Source organism: Cygnus olor, chromosome 2 (genome assembly GCF_009769625.2).
Source record: "Cygnus olor isolate bCygOlo1 chromosome 2, bCygOlo1.pri.v2, whole genome shotgun sequence".
Lineage (NCBI taxonomy): Eukaryota > Metazoa > Chordata > Aves > Anseriformes > Anatidae > Cygnus > Cygnus olor.
The window spans coordinates 895,659-911,682 of NC_049170.1; the positions used below are offsets into that span (position 1 = coordinate 895,659).

General features: G+C 51.4%; 1 protein-coding gene and 1 long non-coding RNA gene across 51 annotated transcripts in view; one reads left to right on the top strand and one right to left on the bottom strand.

Annotated features, from left to right (window-relative positions):
* Positions 1-16,024, top strand: part of MAP4 (microtubule associated protein 4) — a 154,573-nt gene that overhangs the window by 73,238 nt on the left and 65,311 nt on the right. The gene's annotated exons all lie outside the window — the stretch shown is intronic.
* Positions 1,790-16,003, bottom strand: LOC121066029. Its single transcript, XR_005817469.1, has 3 exons — positions 15,993-16,003; positions 9,603-9,610; positions 1,790-1,876 (listed from the first exon to the last, which is right to left on the bottom strand). It is a non-coding gene; the product is annotated as an uncharacterized LOC121066029 (long non-coding RNA).

Genomic DNA, 16,024 nt, shown 5'->3' on the forward strand with positions numbered 1-16,024 from the left:
TAGTGCCAGGGGTAACCTTGGGTTAATCTGACCCTTTCTGGAAAAAGGAAATCTTCCCATTACAAAGCATACCTGGACACAGCGGGGCTGAGCCAGAGACCCTTTGTGGCCAGCAGCGAGGGCCCATCGGCACCTGAGGGCGAGTGCTGCCAAGCGGTGAGCACTGGGAATTTGGCTCAGATGCTCGGTGTGCCAGGTGCTTTCCTTTCCTCACTAAACACCATAAAGCTACTCTCTGTGCAACTGTTTTTGACGAAGATCAGGTCTCTTGAGTCTTGTATTAGCAATTCACTGAAACATAAATGATAAATATGCCTATCAGTAATCTCATTTTTGGCTGCTGCCATGGTGCAGTTTGTGAAGCTAATTGCCAGCTCCACTGTTTGAAGTACGAAGCTTAGCTTCAGTAAAGTTTGTGCTTCTAAAACACAAGAAGGAGGCCTACAGAGGGTGGAAGCAGGGACATTGCCTGGGAGGAATACAGAGACGTTGTCCAGGCTGCCAGGGATCGGGTTAAGAAAGCTGAAGCCCTATTAGAATTAAATTTGGCCATTTTTAAAGAAGGAAAAAAGGAAGACCTGATTAACCACAGGCCAGTCAGTCTCACCTCTATGCCTGGCAAGATCACGGAGCAGATCCTCCGGGAAACTCTGCTAAGGGACATGGAAAATAAGGAGGGGATTGGTGACAGCCGACATGGCTTCGCCAGGGGGAAATCGTGCCTGACAAACCTGGTGGCCTTCTACAACAGGGTTACAGCACTGGTGGGTAGGGGAAGAGCAACTGACAGCATCCACCTGGGCTTGTGCAAAGCATTTGACCCTGTCCCCCGTTATATCCTTGTCTCTAAACTGGAGAGACACGGATGTGATGGGTGGAGCGCTCGGTGGGTAAGGAATTGGCTGGGTGGTGGCACTCCAGGAGTTGTGGTCAACGGCTCCATGTCCAGGTGGAGATCAGTGACCAGTGGTGTTCCTCAGGGGTCAGTAGTGGGACTGGTACTGTTTAAACATCTTTATCAGTGACACGGACAGCGAAACTGAGGCACCCTCAGCAAGTTTGCCGACGACACCGAGCTGGGTGGTGCAGCTGACACCCCGGAGGGACGGGATGCCACCCAGAGGGACCCGGGCAGGCTGAGAGGTGGGCCTGGGCCAACCTCGTGGGGCTCAACAAGGCCAAGGCCAGTCCTGCAGCTGGGCTGGGGCAATCCCAAGCCCAGATCCCGGCTGGGTGGGGAATGGATGGAGAGCAGCCCTGAGGAGAAGGACCTGGGGTGCCGGTGGACGAGAAGCTCGACACGAGGCAGCGCTGGGTGCTTGCAGCCCAGAAACCAGCCGTGCCCTGGGCCGCAGCAGCAGCAGCACGGCCAGCAGGGCGAGGGAGGGGATTGTCCCCCTGTGCTCCGCTCTCGTGAGACCCCACCTGGGCGCTGCCTTCGTGGTGGGGCCCCCAGCACCGGGACGTGGAGCTGCTGGAGCGAGCCCAGGGGAGGGCACGAGGATGCTCGGAGGCTGGAGCAGCTCTGCTGTGAGGAGAGGCCGAGGGAGTTGGGGTTGTTCAGCCTGGAGAAGAGAAGGCTGCGGGGAGACCTCACAGCGGCCTTCAGTGCCTGCAGGGGCTGCGGGAGGGCTGGGGAGGGACTCTTGGGCAGGGGGTGTAGGGATAGGACACGGGGTGACGGTTTTAAGCTAAAAGAAGACAGATTTAGGTTAGATACTCAAAATCTTTCACAGTGAGGGCGGTGAGGCCTGGCGCAGGCTGCCCCCAGGAGCTGTGGGTGCCCCATCCCTGGCAGTGCCCAAGGCCAGGCTGGATGGGGCTGGGGGCAGCCGGGGCTGGGGGCAGGGGGCCCTGGCCATGCCAGGGGGTTGCGCTGGGGGGCTTTGGGGTCCCTTCCCACCCAAACTGTTCTAGAAGTTTATTTCATAAAAGTTAGCTAAATTATTGCTGACTGAATATCAGAAGAAAAAACAGTTTTTAACTCTCCAGAGTTATAAAACTCTGAAACAAGGCATGAGGGATGCTTGGGATCCTGCTCTTGGAGTCTGCAAAAATGGGAAGTTTGATTTTTATTGTTTTTAATTTGTATGTTTTTTTTTTTTAAGAGCGTGTTGTTCCTTGTTCCATTTCTGTTGATAAATACAGTGCAGTGTCTCCTTTCCTTCATGCACTGTGATAAAAGCTCACCTCGATGTGTCAGCATTGGTCCCACGTCACTTGAAGCTGCTCTTTTCTGCTTGAATGAACAACGTAGGATCACGATTCCGGGAACAAGGAGATGCTGTGGTGTTTGAACATAAATCTGGCAGTAGTGAATGGCAAAATAAGCTGCTTACTGGAAAAATGCTGGGTCGAAATTGAGATTCCTTAACAGGCATCGATTCAGCACAGACAGCCAGATACATCTTCAGCTCTGCAAGATTAACAGCTCCCTCCGCAGCGATCGCATGGCTGGAGGGCTGCGGATTTTTCTGTGGACTATTGATGCTGTAGGCAGCTCTGAACTTAGAAATGACTTAGCATGGCCCAGAAGTGACATGAGGCTCTGGGAAGCAAACAGAACATGATTCATCCTCAAAAACAAATGATCTGGAAGGGTTGCTTGGCTTTGTTTTGTCGTGTAACTTACTGCATTATTTAACCTTCTTCCTTTTAACTAGAGCACGCTATATTTAATTTATCTAAAAAAAGAAAAGAATTTTCTGTAGCTCTGTGTGACAAGTTAGCTTTTCCTGTGCCCTCAAGGTTCGTCTGTTTTCCTGAAAGACACCAAGTCCTCAGGCTAAACTTGCCGTCTTCCCCTGCCCTTCCTGAATGCCGGGGATTTAGCAGTTACTTGCACTTAAGAGGATTGGTAATTTCCTCAGAGATGACCGTAGGATTAAACAATGGCATTTTGAAATTCTGGAGTCCTTTTTTTTCTGTGCAGATTAAAAGCTAGAATGCTAATATGTTAAATGGCTACCGACCATGGGTCCAAGAGGAGAGTGCCCTGGTAGTTCATCACGACGTCCCATGGCGAGCTGATGGGAAGGCTGGGAGGAGAACTCGTGTGTCCTGAGCCAGCCACTAAAATTACTGCTTCCCAACCAGAAACTGGCTGCCAGAGCATCGGGGCCTGAGACGTGACAGCGTTAGCCGGCAGAAAGATCTCCAGTCTGCAACGAAGTGCTGTATGAACTGCTCGGCCTTAATGGGATTTGGCAGAGGGGAAGGGTTAGAGGTGTCTGGGGTCTTGACGCGATGCCGTGTATTCTGCCCTAATTGGTGCACAGCTTTTTGTGTTTTAAAATCTTTTCTCGGTGCCAGTTAAAGACATGATGTGTAGAGTGAAATTCGCCAGTGGGGCAGAAAGTCCGAAGCTGTTCTGGTAACAGAGAGCAAGCACCTAATGCCTACCTCCAGCACGCGCTGACTGGGCTGCTCGGGTCAGTCTGGTGCATCTGAGGTGTGAAGTTAACATTTTTCTCTAAATCTGACAAAAGGTACTTCAGCTTCTTTATTGACAGAGCTTCTTTTATTATGTACGTGTGGCTATAAAGTAGGATTCTTCTTGTGTTGCAAAACTGCGGTGTTGCACAAACAAAACAAAACAAACCACCACCGCCACCACCAAAAATCAGTTTGGTGTAGAAGGGTAAGTTTCTCAGGTTACTTTTTCAAACTAGTCTGGGTCAGCAGAGTAGTGTTGTTTACAGGTTGCAACTCCTCCGTTCTGAACGTTTGTGTTCTACAAACCATGGAGTTTGTTTGAATGTGAAGCTATATAGCACTGTGGTATTTTCAAGCCAGTTGAGAACACAAATCTGGAGTGAAATGGTGAAGAATGGAAAGAGTTAGTTCCATTTACACAAAGCCATAGAAAAATACAGTCCCTCACTTAAAAGAGTCACTTTTTAAAAGTGTCCCCTGCTTGCTTACATGCTATCTGTGTCCATCCAACTTGTTTTTGTAGAATATTTTTATTTGCAGTGTGTTTACTGTGAAATACAGTGGCAAAAGAAGGCAGCTTTTGAAATGTAATTGTTTATGAACACAACCCTGTCCGTTCTGTAAAACTTGGGCTTAGCGTGCTGGTTATAGCCCAAAACGGCATGGTTAAATTCTCATAATTTAGCCCAATCTGCTGTCCTGATCATTGTTTGTGGGAGCCACCAATCCAGCTGAGAAGAAAAAGTGGGAATTCACCCGGCCTGCTTTGCAGGGGCAGTGAGTGAAGCGAGTGTTGGAGCCGAGCTCCGAGGTTACGCGGCGGCGAGCCCGGGGCAGCGCCTCGTGTCCCAGGGTGTTCCCACGTCACGTCCCAGAGCTGCCCAGCGCCAGCACTTGCAGCTTGTGATTGAGACACTGAAGCAATCATTAATAATCTTGCAGTACATCTTTTAATTTAATAGCACTACAAAGTGAGTGTGAGCCTGGAAGAGTGTTCTCGGGTAATCAGATCCAGATCCCAGCCACTGCAGGGAGGGGAGATGTGCCTGGCTGTGCTCGGCTCGTTTCACTGCCTCCCTTCCCTGCTGCTTACCGAGAAAGCTTCTTCTCATTCCACGCTAAATATACTCTGGAAATGACACGAGCAGTTGTTCTCGTGCAAATTCTGGCTTGGAGTCTGGGGAAACGCTTCGGGGAGGTGCTCCCTAGCGATTTCCCTGGTAAATTTATGGAGAAAGATCTGTTCCCTGTTCCATTTTTTTTTTTTTTTTTTTGCTAAGCGAAACTGTTTGAATTCTTGCTCTTTTCTTCATGGTATTCAGAACAGTTTTAATATCCACAGTCCATCTTCCAATCCCAGGTCCCCGTTCCTATTCATTTCTCCTGGGATGCTGGATGGAGCAGCGTGATGTGTTGTGCAGAAGTCTTGCTGTTGTCTTACAGGTGCCAGTGCTCCCGTTCTCTAACCGACATCCCTTCCCTGTTGGGGTCCTGCGTTCTCTCATCTCTTTTCATCACACAGCTTCATCTTTCTGTATTTGATTCGTGACCTCAGCCTGTGTTTCTCCTTGAAATCCCCGATCATGGCATAAATTCCTGCTAGGTCATGGTTTGGTCCCTTGCATGACTTTGAATTTCATAACGTCACACTTTCTCATGTCTCCCGTTCTGATAACCAAAATCACCGACTTCTTCAGGATGGCATCCTAACACTGTTTGCTGACTTTATCTTTTAAAGTTATTTCATCAGCACCCTTTCCAATTTCTAAACTTATAATAAAAAATGGTACGCGTGACTTATCCTGGATTCTCGACCTTCAAACTCCAGTGACTAGTTATGCTCCTCCAGCAAGATAATTCTCCTTTCGACATTGCCTAGCCACTTGTCATTTGGCCAATTCTTTATTTACCTTTATGTCATTTCCTTGTGTCTCCAGTTTCCCTAACATTTCCCCTGGCTACAGATAAAAATATTTTGCTTTCAGCTAAGTCGAGTCTTGCCTACTTACTTTGTCTAGAAAATCTGTTATGTTAAATCTGTTACATTAGCGGCGTTCTGTTTTTCAGCGATGCGAACAGCTTGTCTTTCAAAATGTCACTCACATGAAAACACTTGGGTAAGGTTTTAGGGAGTGATCGGTGTCTTAATCTCACAACCATGACGACTGGCTCTGCTGAAGTAGCAGGGAACCGGGAACGGGAACGGGTTCTTCGGTAGCAGATCCACATGGGAGTCGCCCAGTTTGGTAGCTTGGAGTTGGTGAAGATTTGATGCCAGCTGCCCAGAGCAAGGGGAAGAAATGTGTTAAAAAGAGATGTGTTGTAAGCCGGCCGTGGTTTCACGTGCCGGTGGTGCTACAGCTCACCTGGCGCAGCTCAGCACCGCTCCGAGAAAGGCCTTCAGTCTCGCGAGGTTTAATTCTGAAAGGCGGAGTATTTGATAGAACTAAATGTGAACACACTGTGAGGCTCACAGCTATGTGTACCTGAAAGGTCTGCTAGGACTTGTGGAGGGGCCAAAGAACATGCAGGAAAGCAAATGCTTACCGAGAGAGTTTCCATTTAATATTAGCATTTACTCCTTTCTGCATTGTGGCAGTTCTCGTTTCTTGGAATTCATCTTCCTAATCAGCCAGTGAATTCAAGTTTTCAGAAGTGCTGCCACCATCTCCGCTGCTGAGTGAGCTTCTCCTGTCACTGCTGTAGCGAACTGATGGAGAGAGGGCACCGGGCTGCACCGCCGCGTCCCCGCTTTGTGCCCCGGGCATCGGCAGTGCTGCGAGGATGGCTGTGCAGACATGCTTCGGCACTAACTCTCGGTGAAGTGGGGGGACCTAACCAGGGCAAAACGGCTCAATACGCGTCTTGCAACACAGGATTCAATGCAAATTCTGTGTTTCAAGCCATACCTCCGAAATTTTGGGGGTGATTTGAGTTTTTTTCATTTTTCCTCTTTTTTCCTCCACTTGGGAGTGACCTCCTGCCTACCTGCGTGCAACAGGCCGGGAGTTTCTGCCTTCCAGGGGTGCAGCGGGTGCTGTGAGCACCCTGGTTATCAGCACTCGATAGTTGCTTGTTGCAGCTCCAGAGCACTGCCGCGGGTCGCGGGGCGCTGCCTGCAGAGCGCGGTGCAGCCGCTGAGCTGCGTCCCAAGGTCAGGCTCTGTGCACTCCTGTGTTTTTCCTAAAATGAAAACAAAACCGAAGCCGTGTCTGCCCTGACTGCTGCAGTGCCCCGCGGGGCCTTCGCTGCGGCTCTCGGTGCGGCTGGAGCTTCGCAGGCCACGAAAGTCTCCTGGCGACGTCCAGTCTACTTACTGTCAGCCCGGCGGCAGCGCTGTCGCTCCCGCGCGGGCTCCGTGCCTCAGCCCCGACTCTGCCACGCACGTCTAGGTGAGGCAGTTCGGTGTTAGAGCAGAGACCTGTGTAATGTGGGTTTTTTTCCTTTACATCGCGGGTCTGCGGTGCGTAGGTAGCGGCCACCAGCTCCAGCGGTCCTTCCCTTGGTGAGATGCTCCCCTCACACCCTGCTGCACTCCATCTCGGGTGGCTTGTCCACATGGATCAAGACACTCTGCTGGTCAGATGCACAGGGAGAAGACAGTATTGACAAGGTTTACTTAGCACTGCAGAACACCACTAACGTCTTTGTGAGGAATCAGAGAATTCCTAGAAGACTGGGTGACTTTTACAGGGCTGCAAATTACGGAGATTTCAAAGGAGCAGAGACAGCGTGTCGTTTGTCTCGTTCTCTAAGCAGCAGCTTCCTGAATAAGTAGCTATAGGATTGGAGCTTCTCCTAGTATTATGTAAATGGCTTCATGCTTTGATGTCCCTCATGTCATTAGTTTGACACTAGCTGGAATTAATGGTCATAAAACTCTGTTACAAACGTGGCAGATTTCTCTTGACTGCTTCTGATTCCTCGTGTGAGCTCGCTGCTCTTGCCATGGGATTTTAAAAGCGGAAAGTAGGTCACCGCGATGTGTGTGAACACAGGCTGAGAAACGGGCTATAATCTCAGCATTAAACAAACATGACTGTAATGCTGAAGGGAAATTTTCTATTTTAAGCGCTTATTTCCATTATCGCCGTCTCATTCTGCAGAGGAAGCATATGGGGACTTCTGTGGGCATGCACCCGCAGATGGGGTTCAGGAGGCAGTACCCAAGATGCACGCTGTACGTGTGTATAGATATTTACACATATGCATGTGCGTTATATGCGTGTCCAGGAGGGACAATAAATATCTACGTTGGCACTCCTGAACGGGACCAAGGACGGCTCCTCTGCACCTCGTGTGAAGCAGGCGGGGAAAGAGTGAAAGTACTGAAATATGTAGGTCAGAAGAAGCAAAGCGTCTTGCATCTGATCAGCAATCAAACACTAATGGGTGTGGGGATGGAATTACTGATGTCTTGTGACTGAACCTGAAACAGTATTATATTCTAATTTTTTGGAGCTCCTGGAGCCCGTGCATGTTCACCATGCAATCCTACTGCTCGTGGCTTCCCTGCCAGCAGGTCGGGGCGTCTGGCTTTTGTGATAAGTGCTGCCTTCGGATCCAGGAATATCTGAAGTAAATTGTTTGGATTTTTTTACTAGGAGAAGGGCTACCAAGTGAGCTGCCGCTATGTCTGCTGCATGGTTTTGCTTATGAGAGCTGAAGGAAGATAAGGATAGGAGATAAGTTGGAAGGCAAATAAACGGGATGGAACCGGCTATTTTTAGGCAAGGAAAGGTATGAGCGGCAGCGAGAAAAGGGCAGTGAGCTTAAGGTTGTCTTGACAGTTAACTCTTGAGTTAAATCTGTTGGAAAAATGCAAAGAAAAATGCAAAACCGAAGAAGGCAAATTATTTGTGGGCATAGGCAAGGCATTCATAGACTCCTGCTAACATGGCTGTGTCGGGAGCTCCTGAAAGGGTCTGGAGAAAGCAGAGGCATGGATTATTATTTTTTAAGAAGCTAGGATGTCAAGCTTGAGAGTTGTAAGAACTATACAGATGAAGGTACAAAATGATTTATAGCTACTGAAGCACACAAGTCAAAAAGACCAGGCTTTCTGATCTCTTAGGAATAAACCAAAGAAACATCCACTGCTAAACAGACGGAGGAGAAAACGATGCCAAAAGGCTGCAGTATTCAGACCCTTGTCTGCTTCAGTTCTGGTTTATATTATTTGGTCTGGTGAGCAATACAGACCTCAGTGGGATGGGGGGGAAGGTTCAAGCAAGTTTAAATCCGGGGCGTGCGCTGTGCGCGTGGGGCTGGGGACCGGGGGCCCAGCGAGAGCAAGGCCTACGTTAAATTCCTGAGAAGACATTAGGACAAATGAATCAACCCGTTCACAGCCACCTGGAGAACAGCAGGGTGAGGAACAGGCTCTGGAGATGGTCCTTGGAGCTGCTTCTCTTCCACAAGGTAGCAGATGAGACGGGGCGCAGCACGGAGCCGGTGAGGGGGCTGCTGCCTTCCGTGCGGCTGCGGCTGGTGAGTTTGGGGTCGTGGAGACCTCGTGGAGAGATCTGGGGCTGTCCTGTGCCCTCCTGAGCTGGGAGGACAGCTCTCGAAGTGCTCCTTAGTGGGAGCTTTCAAGGAGCTGTCTGGACACTTTGGGTACGCTGTTGTATGGACCTCGTTTTGTTTGCACAGACTGACTTTTACAAGGGTACGCTTGCAGATGATATTCTTCCAGTAGGGCTGTAAGTGCTTCTTAAAGTTTTTGTTCTCCTCTCTGGCCCCGATTGCGTTTGAAGAAAGCATTAAGCAGAAGAGCACCTGGAAGTTGTCAGGAGAGAGCCCGGGATGATGGATCTCAATGGAAGGACGGCTCAGCGCAGCGGCGACCGCGTGCGGGGCGGCAGAGGCCGTTATTCTGCTCCAGTTGCTCTGCTGGCGACGTGGCCGGGCAGCTCTGCCCGCTCGCTGCCGAGCAGACAAACGCAGGAGTCTGGGGCCATGGGGAACACCTGATGTTTAACCGACTCCTTAAGGACATCTCAAATAGAAAATGTTTTTTTATGAAGAGTGGAAATTGATCAGTCTGGTATGGGAATGGGATGAGAAGAGGTCTTATGCTAGTAATGACTGATCTTAAAGATGAAGAAACACTGTGTCTAGCTGAGGAGGTGTTTGCAGACGTGTTTTCAGACAGTTTGGGTATGTACAACCTGGTCTCAGTGCAGACGGGTAAAGCTTAGAGCAAGTTGAGTTCCTCAAGCCAAGTTACCGAATCATCATTGGGTGTTAGGTAGGGGATGGTTTCCTTAAAACCTCACTGGCTTTTTATATCTCAGCTATTTCTTAAACGTGTTCTCTGCACTGTGGATTTCTGGGGCTGGGCAGGGAGCACCATGCTTCAAAAGCCCCAGTCCCTGGGCAACCTGACCTGGTGGGTGGCATCCCTGCCCTTGGCAGGGGGTTGGCGCTGGAAGATCTTTAAGGTCCCTTCCAACCCGAGCCGTTCTGTGATTCCTCCTTGCAGAGCAGCAGAAGCTCGTGCCGTAGCTGCTGTGCTGCATTGCTGACATGCCAAACCCTCCTCGGCCGCAGCCCGGGCTGTGGCGCGGCACTGTCCAGTCCCCGGGGCCAGTGCATCATCTGGGTGGACCACGGTTCTTCCCAGCCTCGTGTCCCTGAGCTGTTCTCCACCCGAGAGGGAGGAGATGTCCTGCTCTCAGCTCACACCTCACGTGCTGCTCAACACAGCATCCGCAGATCCTGCTCACTGTTAGAGCTTGTTTGTTGCGCGGCTGGGGTTAGTGCGTCTCTTCTGGTAGTGTTTTCTCATCCTTCCCCCCAGGAGGCTTAGGGGACACCTACATCTCTGTTAGGAGGCTAGTTAAATTGCCCTGGAAGGAAAGGACTCCCAAAACCTGCCTTGGAAAGGAAAGGAAACCAAAGCTCTTACACCCAGCGGGGTTGCAGTTCAGGCCTTCGTAGATCTGTGGTTGAAAGAGTTGAGCACTGAGGCTCAGCACCGACCTTCACTGACCAGATCCTCAGGTGTGTTCCTTGCTGCTTCTTCCCCTGCTCTCAAAGGCTCTGCAGCTCTGCGTCGTTTTGTGAGCCTCGATTCATCTGGAGCACGGTCGGCCTTCTTGAAACGTGCGACTGCCATGGCTGGGGTGCCGCTCCAGCCTCTTCCCCTACCCCGCTGCTCCGGAGCTCGGAAAGCTCCTGGAGGGTGTTGATGCAACGCAGCTCGGCATGAGAGTTCACGGCAGGGCAGGGGATGTTCATTTCAAACCAAACCTTTTTCTCTCAGCCGTGTACTTGCGAGCAGACCTCAGTGCTCAGCGCCTGGCCAGCACGGGGCTGAGCCTCGGCTGCAGCCTCCTCGCCTCTCGGGCTCCCCTTCGGCAGCAGCAGCTGGGTTTGGGCAGGCCTCTACGTCCCCCGGGAGCCCTTGGATCCCGCACTGCGAGTCTTTTGCCTCAAAATTTTGCTTTATTCAAGTTCATGAGCTTTAGGCGAAGCTGCCTGGTTAAAATTTTGAGAAAGGTTCTTGTAAGGACTCTTGAATTAGGAGGCTGGAAGGTGGGGGTGTTTCTGCCGACTCAGGCTTGGGTTTGTTCCCTTGGGGTTTCTGTGTGGATACATCTTTTATATTGTCTGCATCTTGTGCTAGGCCTACTGAACAGGTTGATGTTCTTTGCATGGCATTGGGTTGAAATACTCACTACCAGGATCTGCAGAAAGCCCTCAGCTTTCGGAAGGAACCCCAAGTCAAACAATAAACCTGTTTTAGTTGTGTCACTTGGCTCTCCAAAATCTCACATAAAAAAAAAAAGATAGCAGAGAGTAAAAATACTCAACCGTGCTCCAAGGGCCTGGTTTCCAAAGGCCTGGTGACACAGGCGGTGCTCCTGTAACCCTCCTCTGTCTTCAGACAGAAGTGTCCCTCTCTTAATTCCCTGCACAGTCACTCAGAGAAACACTTTATGGGGAGAAAGTCTCCGAAATGCAGCAGTTGTTTTTGCGTGCGCCTATGACAACGCTGTGGAAATAAACCTCGTTAGAGTCTTTCGTACAAAAATAGGACCTGAAGTGCCTTTGTTATAAAAAACTTGTGGAATCTGCCCGTAAGCAGATGGTCTCTCGTAAGCAGATGGTCTCTCGTGGGCCAGGTATCTCGCTCGCAAACAAGCTCAGAAAGAAGTGTTAATTGCCTTTTCCTCCTCGAATCAGTCTATGTAGGGTGTTGGTGTTGCCTTTCCAGGTGCCTCGCTGGGTAATTCTTCCTTCCTCTCATCCTCAGGCCGATCGCGTTAACTCGTGGGGACAAAGAAAATGCTGATCAGCTGAGGGAAGAGGAGGCTTTGGGTTTGGGCACGTTCCTTGTTTCCCTTCCAGTTTCGAGGCTGGGCACTCGAGGAAGCCTTGGCAGGGGGCGCGGGGCCGGCGGCGTGCGGCTCCCGGCACACCTGGGGCACCTGGAGAGCGGAGCCGGGGGAAGGCGCGCGGCCTCCGGAGCGGCGCCAGCGAGCTGCGAGCCTGCTCTGCTAACATCTGAGATGCGATAACAAATTACTCACTTCCTGAGCAGCTGACATTCCCCGCGGGAAGCAGGAGCCGGAGAACAAATAGCGCCGGCAGAGCAATTAGAGCCGAGGGTGGGAGGTGTGCTCCGGGCGAGCGCTGCTGCGTTCCGCTCATCGCCAGGCGGTCGCTGCTGAAGGAGCGTCTCTGTTAGGAGGAGTAAGGAACGAAGCTACACAATAAGCTGTAACAAATGCTTCTTTTTTTTTCCTTCTTTCAGATTCTTTTATTTTTTAAAGGTAAAGTGAAAAGCTTGCGTTGAACTTCCAAGTTACTGACTTCGCATCTTTTAAGCTGGGAGGTGCCGGCTCTGACAGTCACGCACTGAGCTTTTTTGGCATTCCAGATTATATAACAGCAGGAAATTTCAGAAGGAAAGCAATAAAATGTTTCGTGAATTGTCAGCACCATCTGAAATGCGCTGCAGTTTCTGGTGGACCTTTTATCATCTCCTGATCTTTCCCCATCCAGCTCGGTGGTGGATTTTCATTTACTTCTCGCTGCAACAAAGTCCGTTTCAGAGTAATCTCAGCTAGATTGGGTTTTAGTGCTAGCTCCTGATAGGTCAGCCTTTATCTTTTTTGCAAGGACAGAATTTTTTCACTCCAAAAGCAACATCTGAACTGCGTGCAAGGCTTATGAGCCTGGGGGGGACCTCTCCCATCTGATGTCCGACCCCTCTGCTCAAACAGAGAGACCAGGGGAGGCTGCTTGGGGCTTCGTCCTGCCAGGTTTGAACCATCTCCAGGGATGGACACTCCCCAGCCTCTCTGGGCAGCCTGTCTGCTCTTCGGCTTGCCTCACAGTCTGATTTAAAACTAAAAATTCAGTGGAGTCGCCTGTATGTCAGCTTGGCAAGAGGAAGGGCAGTGGGCAGAAAGTAACCAGCTTGGTGGCTTTGGTCCGGATGAATTCCTCACCAGCAGGGCTCCCAACTTTGCTCTTCATTAAATGCAATCGCTTCTTTCAAGTCTCTGAGTTCTTGGGTAAAAATGCAAGGACTTCTCTGGGTATGCTAGTTTGCATACTTCTCTGTGTAGCTGCTCACTGTGTTTATCCCTTAGATTTTGGGGTATTTGTGAAGCTTGTCTGTAATACTCACTGAGAGGGATTTTAAGACCCTTCCCACTGAGGTAGGCAATATTTTGCTTTACAAAATAATGACAGCAATCATGAAATATGGAGGAGCTGTCCTGCAAGGTACTTCCCATTGCTGCGTAATTGGCCTGCACAGAGAGGGAGCGCTGAGCATCTTTGAAGAGGCACCGTGTGCCCTTTAGGGCCAGGATTTGGTACCTTTACCCTAAATAATGCATTAGTGTCACCGGCAAGAGAAGGGGGGGACCCCAGACCTCTGGGCTTCCTGTAGGGCTGTTACCTGCTGTTCCACATGTTGTCCCGTACAACCCAGTACGTGGCCAGTTAGCGTAGTCCAGAGTGCATTTAAAAAGCAGGGAGGGAAGAAACATGCAGCAAACACCCCACGTGTCTGCGGGCTGGGGACCAGCAGCCGCTGGGGCCATCAGCTGGGTGCTGCAGCGCGGAGCCGGGCCCCTGCCTGGCGCAGGAGCCGAGAGCTAGCAGAGCAGCAGCGTGTGGGGACGGGCTCGTTCCCAAAGCCCTTCTAGCAGCACCAAGGTCCTCTTAAAGGCGGCGGGGTGTCATACCCCGTGGTCTTCTTGTGTGCTTTGTGATCGCCAGGAGCGTCTTGTGGTGCGTGGGTTATTGTGCCAGCACCGGGAGAGCTCTTGGTCGCAGCAGTTGATTTCAGCAAGCTTGGCATCTGTTTAGGGTACTGAACCAGCGCGGCGGTCTGGGCAAATTAGCTTTGGGATCAGCTATAGGAACGAAGCTCTTAAGCTTCTCTTGCCCTGTTTGCTTGGCGTGGCGCTGGCAGGGGCATCCCGTGGCTGCAGACTCATTAACTTTGAAGATCCTTAACCTCCAGCCAGGGAGCTGGTCAGTGACCTACCAAGATTAGCGGCTCCTCCGGCGAAAAGGCTTTATCGTGGTAATCCCCTATAAAAGAGAGCTCCTTGCTGCAGGTTGGCTGGGCGATGCCCGGCAGCCTGGGGACTTGGACGAGGAGGTTTGAGCCCAGCGCCTTGGGAGCGTCCACGCAGGTAGCCAGGAGCGCGGTTTTGTACGGGTCAGCCTCGGGGCTGGTGCCTGTGACCGTGTGGTGTCGGCAGATGCTGAGACAAACAAAGCGACGCCGGCAGCAGCCTTGCTGAACACTCCGACTCTTTCTCCGGGACCAGCCGTGGGATCAGTGCAGGGGGAGCGCTACGTGCATGGGCTCCTTATTCTTACTTTCAGAAGCAAGCTCGCTCTGTAAGTACGCCGTAAGGGGGAATTTTCTTGAAATGAGACTTCGTGAGCTGTGCTCCTCTGTCGGTTTCTGTTATCAGTGGTTGTACCTGGATTTTCAGCTATGAGCAGAGCTTTAATACTCGATGAAGTTACAGGCTGTGGGACCTGTCACGTTCACGTTTAGCATTGAGTATGTCGTCTGCTGCCGGTACGTGTTCCTAGCACCTCAGGAGTGGTCCTCGGAAAAATTTGGCTGGTTGGTTGTGTTTGCTTCAGGCTCTTACCTGAAGCTCACATGTGCATGCTGTGGTTTTTAGGAGGGTGTGCAGAGCTGGGGGTGGAACTGGAAATCCTCTTTCTGCGGCCGTTGGGGCCCTGTTTCTGCGATCGCCTTCCTTGTGTTCGGCCAGGCTGGTGCAAACGAGGAGGAGCTGAGTATCGGGACGGGGTGGGGATGGATCAGATGGGAAGTGCCTGCTTTTAGCTGCACGGCGAGTGGTGCCAAAAACCGCTGTGACTAGGAGCAGCGAGGGGTTTGTTGCCGTGGCTGGTTGGCCGGCGAGCAGCGTGCGCGCTGCCTCTGTTCCCCGCGTGCCCTGGTGCTCGCAGGACAGCTCGGAGGTAGCCACGGGGTGGGTGCTGCCCTCGTCCCGTGCCCGTGGCCTGGCTGCCTTCAGCACTGCTACAGGGGTTTGATGCCGTCTGATGTCCCTCCTCAGTGTTTCCCTTTACGTTTCCTTGTGTCTGCTGTCTTACCGTCCTGCTCGTCCCTTTTCCAGCAAGGCCCCAGCTCTTCATCTGAAGGCAGGAGTGCAGCCTGTCCGTTGAAACAAAGCACAAGCCAACCCAGCCAGCAACCAAAAACCCAACCAAACAGAGGAAGCTAAGGCAGTTTTACTTTGGCTGACCCGTTGTGACCCTAATGATGCAGGCTGTGTCGGTGACAGGCAGGTGAGGCCCTGGGGGGGACAGGCTTGCCACAACCACTCGGGGTTCGACCAGCATGCTGTACAGTCTAGCAGACTTAGGGGGCCCTGATCCAAAAAGTCAGCTACAGTCCTCTTTGAGAAAGTCGATGTCAAATTGCCTTTGGGCTCCCAGGCCCCTTCCTCACGCCGTTTTTCTGTTTTTCATGGGTTTTGTAGAGAAAGGAATGGCAGCTCCTGTCCTGAGCAATTCACAGCAGAATGCAATTAAACCCCGTGCTATCGTATCTCTCACAGTTACAAATAACGGTGCCTCTTGACGCTTAGAGGGACGCTTTCTCTTGCAAGCACTTTGTGAATTCAGTGACCAATGTCTGTTGTTATACATGATTTCCTCTGCATGCCTGGCGTCACTGTCCCGTGCCGTCCCGTGCCATCCCGTGCCATCCTATGCCGTCCTGTGCCGTCCTGTACCTCCTATGCCGTCCTGTGCCATACTGTGTGTGCCCTCCTGTGCCCTCCTGTGCCGTCCTTTGCCATCCTGTGCCCTCCTGTGCCGTTGGAAGCTGGCTGGGGAGCTGCTCTGCCCTCGCCGCTCGAGCCAGCCGTGCCAAACGTGGCCAGGCAGCAGCAGAACAGCTAAAAGGCACTGGCAGAAAAGCAGCGAGCGCTTGCCAAATCAGCTCCGCTTTAGGAAGCCTGTAGCATCTGCAGGGCCGTATCACGGGAGGTAGGAATAACTCCCCTGACGGTCAGAAATTGGATTTATTCAAAGACGGTCCTTACTGCTTTTTTTTTCGGTGGTGTTT